Genomic DNA, 6,990 nt, shown 5'->3' with positions numbered 1-6,990 from the left:
GTAGGCATAGTGTGATGGATAAAGCCTTCACTTGCAATGCCTGCAGCCATATTTGAGTGCCAGATGAATTCCCAGCAACTATGTACTACTGATCTGGGTTCTTGTTAATGGGCCTGAGAAGGCAATGGGTATGTCCCAACTAGTTGGGTGCCAACCAAGTGGGAGACCAAGATTTTCCAGCTAATAGCTTTTGTGTGGCCCAGCCCTGGCCCATCCTTGTACTCTTTTCTTTCACACCACCCCATAACTCTGCCTTTCAAATAATTTTTTTGTAAAAACAAAATAAAAATGTTTTCAGAGTTATTAACATATGTCTGTGCCTAGGTATGCTAGTCAAGCAAATGTTACTTATTTTTGGTAGACATTTAAAATAATAAAGGTATAATTTTGACCTAAAACCAAACAGTGTGCACTGCTTCATATATATGAAGTAAAATTCAGTTTTTAGAGTTTTTTTTTTTTTTTGTCAAGAAAATGGCCCAACCATGCTTGTCTAATAGTTTGGTTTCTTAAATCTAAGTATAATTGTTAAAACTTAGGTAAATATGAAGAAGGAAAATGTTTCTAAATGTAAAGTTGACATCTTAAATTCTATAAAAAGCACTGGGATGATAAGTAGCTGCTATCATAAATTATTAAAATATGTCAATTTAACATTGTCTACTAATCTTTCACTAGATATTGAGTAACTAAGATTAAGGCATAATTCTAACAAATATATGATACTCAATATTAAGAGAAAAGTTTAAAAATCTCTTTGTCATAGACAGACATGCATGAAGTTATGGAATATAAATGATGTGTTTTGATTAAGGGGAAAAGTGAGTAATATTTGTCCTAAAGTAAAATGGTGTTGGCAAGGAAAAAGTAACAGAACAGGACAATGAGCTGAGAGAAATATAAAATGTTCTAGTTTTGTGAAAGATGGATCCTGTGTGAAATAACATTGGCTGATGTTACCATGGAATTGGCCATATGAGTTTCTATAAATTAAGTATTAATGTCAAAGGCATATTGTTATGAAGTTAGAATTTGTTAATGTTAAATGTTAATATCAAAACAACCAGGTTTTCTGATAGGAAAAGACTCACAAGAAATTTTTATCTTTGAATTTTGAAATCTGATCTTTGACATTCTTAACCCATCTTTGATTGTAATTTTCCTTGTTTCAACTTTTCTATTTTTACAGTTTGCATTTAGTTGGAGATTTCCTCAGTTTTTCAATGAAGGAGGTACCTTTCTCTGAAGGGAGGAGAGAACTTCCACTTTGACTATGACCTTGTCTAAATAAGATTGAAGTCAGTGAACTCAAAAGGCTTCCATAGCCTTGGAAACTCATGACTAGAGCCTAGGGAGATTACTGACGCCACAAACAAGAGTGTCAAATTGTTAAGTCAACAACAGGAGTCACTGTGTACTTACTCCTCATGTGGGATCTCTGTCCTTAATGTGTTGTCCAATGTGAATTAATGCTATAACTAGTACTCAAACAGTATTTTACACTTTATGTTCTGTGTGGGTGCAAACTGATGAAATCTTTACTTAATATATACTAAATCAATCTTCCGTATATAAAGATAATTGAAAATGAATCTTGATGTGAATGGAATGGGAGAGGGAGCAGGAGATGGGAGGGTTGTGGATGGCAGGGAAGTTATGGGGGGTGGGGAAAGCCATTGTAATCCATAAACTGTACTTTGAAAATTTATATTTACTAAATCAAAGCTTAAAAAAAATGAAAAAAAATCTCCCCCCAAAAAAGTTTAGAGATTTGATTCTTGACCTTTACTTTTCTCAATACATTTAAACTGCTCCAAGTAGTAGGGTGAGTATGTGTGCTAATTCTCCTATTCAAGGGTTTTTTTCTTTGCTGTTTTAGTAACTGACCTAGGAAATGAGGATTTCATGTGTATTGAGTCTTGGATTTTCTGCTATTGTTGTTAAGCTCTCATTGCTTGAAAATACCTAAGTCTTACTAATAGAATGACAATTGCTTGAAGTAGCACTCTGTTCTCAGAATAAGCCCTTATGGCTTTCTGGTGTGGCTGAAAAGCCCATGAGAGCATTTTAGTCATGGAAAGCCAAGATACTGTGGCAAAAACTGTCCTACATGAAGGACTTCTATGGGTGAGATCCCAATGGAAAAACATGGCCTCCAAAGAAGGATGTGCTTTTCTCTGATGGAAGGAGAGAACTTCCACTTTGCTTATAGCCTTGTCTAATACTGAAGTAGTTTGTGGATTTGAAGGGCTCCCACAGCCTAGGCAGACCATGTCAAGGGCCTCATGTGATCACTGACATCATATATAAGAGTGTTAATAGTTAAATTAACAAGTGTCACTGTGCACTAACTTCCCATGGAGGACTTCTGTCCTCCGAGAGTTGTATTATGAGAGTTAGTAGTAAAACTTGTTCTCAAAGATTTACTTTTTTTAAGTGTATTAAGTGGAATTTATTCTTATGTCTCATAAACTATAGTTATATCTAAGTACTTGCAACAGATGTATTATTCTTGGGTTCTCCTTTAAAGTAAGTTAAGTTTCTCAAAAAAGGTAAAAAAAAAAAAACCTCAGATGTAATTTATTTAATTAAAGTTATTTTTTCTTATTGTAAAAAAAAAACTTGGTGTTCTCTTGCACAGAGTAGGGTAAAAATAGTTAACAATAACATATTGTATATTTCTAAATAGCTAGAAGAAAGACATTTGAATGTTGTTACTTCAAAGAAATCTTGAATATATGAAGCAATAGATGCTAATTATTCTAATTTGATCAATACAATGTTTGCATATATCAAAATGTTACATTGTACCCTATAAAATGTACAACTATTGTGTGACAATAAAAACAAATAATCTAAAATTAAAATACCTGAGTCTTAAAAGAGTTAAGATTTTTCTGGAGTATCTACTCATTCTGAAATATTTGATTGATCAATTTGTGACTGGTTAAATCTAGTTTATATATAGCTCTGGCTGAAACACCTTGTCTGGATAGATGATTGTTATTTTTCAGAATGGTCTGAGTTCCTGTTTTGACCAAGTGTTTTAAACCTCTGACATCTTTGATAGACTTGTTTTTAGATTCAGAGTTGTAAATTAATTCTTTTGACTTTGATGTTTCCAGTTGGATTCCTGGAGCTGTCAAAGGATATAAGCCTCATCTTGGAGATGCAATAGTTATTTAGGTTGTTTGGATTGTGTAGAATGCATTGCTGGGTTTGCACAGGTTGCCTAATTTTAATTGTGTCTATACAGGTATGTTACTCATGTGAAAGTTCTAAAAATTACATAAAGTTATGACTCCTTGTGGTCCTAGTGTGATGTTGCATTATTGGTGCACACATATATTGCTTGCAATATATCTACAGCAACACAGAAATAATGATGCAACAAAGTAAGGCAAATAGGTCTATAAAGCATTTGTTTTCCTTATAAGAAAGTTTTTGTAGAGGAAATAAAATAACTACTGTTCAAACCAGATTTATATGCTTAACAATGATTTAAACCTTACATAAAATTACATCTAAGCTTCACTATTATGAATCCATAAGGAGTCAGAAAAAGGATTTATAGGTCACAAGGTCTTGACTATGGTTGTATTCTACTTTCAAATCAGTCTGAGATAAATAGCATTTTTCCAAGATTTAAAAAAATAGATTTTATAAAAGAGATTCTTTTTAATGACTGAATACATCATTTTTGCTACTGAGAGAAACAGGTTATACTTTTTGCCCCACTATAATTCACTCTTATGAAAGAAATAATTCTCTTAACTTCTAGCAAATGTTACAGGTTTGAGACTACAGGAATTATCAGGAGTCGTTCTTTCTTATCAATCTGTAATTTATTTCTAAAATATGTCAAGTAAATTTTTAAAGACTCAACGAGGGGCAGCTTCATGTTTGCTGTCTCAGTGAATTCTGAGGAGGCTCTTCTGGCTTCACGGCTTCACTGTAGTCTTTCTCTTTTATCTAATCTTCCATTTTCTCATCCTCCTCACTGTCTAGAGGTTGAGGAATAAGCTTATTACCTACAATGACTTGCCTATTAATTCTGTTTCACTCTCTTTCTTTTCCTTTTGGGAAATCCCTTTGGCCTGCATCTTATCATTTATGAAAGTTCTAAGTGTGCAGCAAATGTAAATACTGGACAAGTCCTGCAGTTTTCTGACAGGTCAGGGAGGCAGTCCAACAATGGCAAGCTTGCCATAATCATTCTCACTTTGGTGCACAAGTGGAGCAAATGAAATAGCAAGGTTATTTTTACTTTCCCAAGTGGTTTCTCCAGTTAGCATAATCTGTGTTAACTGATTTTCTGTAAGCATGACAAGTATGCCTCCCACATTCAGTAAAATGTTCATGTAGTTTTTTCTGGACTCTAGAATCACAATAAATCTGATCATACTGATGTCTGTCAGATGATCTCTGGAGGCAATTACCAACCACCAATGAAGGTTCACAGAACTCAAATTTATCAAAGCTATCACTATTTTTATAAAGCACTCAAATTTTTCCTTGGCATATTCTACCACATCTGAATGAAGCTGCATCCCATGATTTGTTCCAAAAGACCTGTGGCATGGCTGTCGGTCCAGCCCACAGCAGCAATGTGCAGGGCCAGGCTCCTGAGACCCTGGCAGCTGGCTGCCACTACCACCACAACACCGCTGCCTTTTAAAAATGTATTCTTGGAGTCTCAAGATGGACAACCGGGATGTTGCAGGGAAGGCTAACCGGTGGTTTGGGGTCGCTCCCCCCAAGTCTGCAAAGATGAACATGAACACCCTGCACCAAGAAGAGCTCATCGCGCAGAAGAAGCGGGAAATCGAGGCCAGAATGGAGCAGAAAGCTAAGCAGAGCCAGATGGCCAGCCCTCAGCCCCCGCATCCCGGAGAAGTCGCGAACGCACACAACTCTTCCTGCGTCTCTAACAAATTCGCCAATGACCGCAGCTTCTTGCAGCAGTTCCTGAAGTTGCAGAAGGCACAGACCACCACAGATGCCACCGCCAGCACAGCCGGCGCCCCACCCAGCACACCCCCGCCCAGCGCCGGCAAGAGGCCCCTGCTGCTCGGCAAGCGAGCGGGCCTGGGGCTGGGCAGCGCCCCGGGCCAGGTGAGGAACTACTCGCACGCCAAGCAGCTGCCCGTGGCCCAGCGGCCCAGCGTCTTCCAGTCCCCCGATGAGGACGAGGAGGAGGACTAGGAGCAGTGGCTGGAGATCAAAGTTTCACCCCCAGAGGGAGCCGAGACTCGGAAAGTGATAGAGAAATTGGCCCGCTTTGTGGCAGAAGGAGACCCCGAGTTAGAAAAAGTAGCTATGGAGGACTACAAGGATAACCCAGCGTTTGCGTTTTTACACGATAAGAATAGCAGGGAATTCCTCTACTACAGAAAGAAGGTGGCTGAGATGAGGAAGGAGGCGCAGAAGTCCCAGGGAGCCTCTCAGAAAGTTTCACCCCCAGAGGACCAGGAGGCCAAGAGCCTCGCAGAAAAGCTGGCCAGGTTCATAGCGGACGGGTGTCCCGAGGTGGAAACCATCGCCCTCCAGAACAACCGCGAGAACCAGGCATTCAGCTTTCTGTACGAACCCAACAGCCAGGGGTACAAGTACTTCCGGCAGAAGCTAGAGGAGTTCCGGAGCGCCGAGGCCGGCTCCACAGGCACCCCCCCAGCACCTGAGCCCAGCCCGAAGCACACGTCCCCTGCTGACGCCCCGTCGGGGGCCTCGCCCCCTGCCGCCACCTGCCCCACCTCATCGGCCCCCGCGCCGGCCGCTGCCCCCGCGCCGGCCGCCCCCGGGAAGCCGGCCTCCGCCATGGCCGCCGTGAAAAGAAAGTGGAAGAGCAGCTGGGGGCCCGAGGAGGACAAGGTGGAGCTCCCCACTGCGGAGCTGGTGCAGGGAGAGGTGGACGCCTCGCCCTCGCCTCTCTCAGTTCAGGACCTCAAGGGGCTCGGCTACGAGAAGGGGAAGCCCGTGGGTCTGGTGGGCGTCACGGAGCTGTCAGACGCCCAGAAGAAGCAGCTGAAGGAGCAGCAGGAGATGCAGCAGATGTACGACATGATCATGCAGCACAAGCAGGCCATGCAGGACATGCAGCTGCTGTGGGAGAAGGCGCTGCAGCAGCACCAGCACGGCTACGACAGCGAGGAGGAGGTGGACAGCGAGCTGGGCACCTGGGAGCACCGGCTGCGCCGCATGGAGATGGACAAGACGCGGGAGTGGGCCGAGCAGTTGACCAAGATGGGCCGGGGCAAGCACTTCATCGGAGACTTCCTGCTACCCGACGAGCTGGACAAGTTCATGGAGACCTTCAAGGCGCTGAAGGAGGGCTGCGAGCCCGACTACTCGGAGTACAAGGAGTTCAAGCTGACCGTGGAGAACATCGGCTACCAGATGCTCATGAAGATGGGCTGGAAGGAGGGCGAGGGGCTGGGCTCCGAGGGCCAGGGCATCAAGAACCCGGTCAGCAAGGGCACCACCACCGTGGACGGCGCCGGCTTCGGCATCGACCGGCCGGCTGAGCTCTCCAAGGAGGACGACGAGTACGAGGCTTTCCGCAAGAGGATGATGCTGGCCTACCGCTTCCGGCCCAACCCCCTGAACAACCCGAGGCGGCCGTACTACTGACAGCTGCGCAGGCGGCTTTCCCAGCACCGGTCCTGGACCGTGGAACGTGGCCGCGCTGCGCCCGCCCCTGCCGTCACCAGTGTCGTGCTGTGTATTAAAGTCTCAGTGCTCAAAAAAAAAAAAAAAGTATTCTTTTAAAAATGTATTCATTGGGGCTGGCTCTGTGGCATAGTGGGTAAAGCTGTGGCCTGCAGTGCCCACATTCCATATGGGCACCAGTTTGAGTCCAGGATGCTCCACTTACAGCCCAGCTCTCTGCTCTGGCCTGGGAAAGGAGTGGAAGATGATCCAAGTCCATGGGCCTCTGCAGCCACATAGGGGACCTGGAAGGAGCTCCTTGCTACTGGCTTTAGATCAGCC

General features: G+C 43.3%; 1 pseudogene across 1 annotated transcript; it reads left to right on the top strand.

The window, feature by feature from the left end:
- The first annotated feature begins 4,671 nt into the window (after nt 1-4,671).
- LOC138846912 (SURP and G-patch domain-containing protein 1 pseudogene) lies at nt 4,672-6,756 on the top strand (annotated as a pseudogene). The gene has a single exon (XR_016225587.1). The product of XR_016225587.1 is annotated as an SURP and G-patch domain-containing protein 1 pseudogene (transcript).
- Nucleotides 6,757-6,990: the final 234 nt, after the last annotated feature.

Source organism: Oryctolagus cuniculus, chromosome 19 (genome assembly GCF_051225735.1).
Source record: "Oryctolagus cuniculus isolate XC-2025 breed Fujian yellow rabbit chromosome 19, ASM5122573v1, whole genome shotgun sequence".
NCBI classification, from domain to species: Eukaryota; Metazoa; Chordata; class Mammalia; order Lagomorpha; family Leporidae; genus Oryctolagus; species Oryctolagus cuniculus.
The sequence above is the reverse complement of the archived record's forward strand: the minus strand, read 5'-3'. Positions and strand labels throughout refer to the sequence as shown.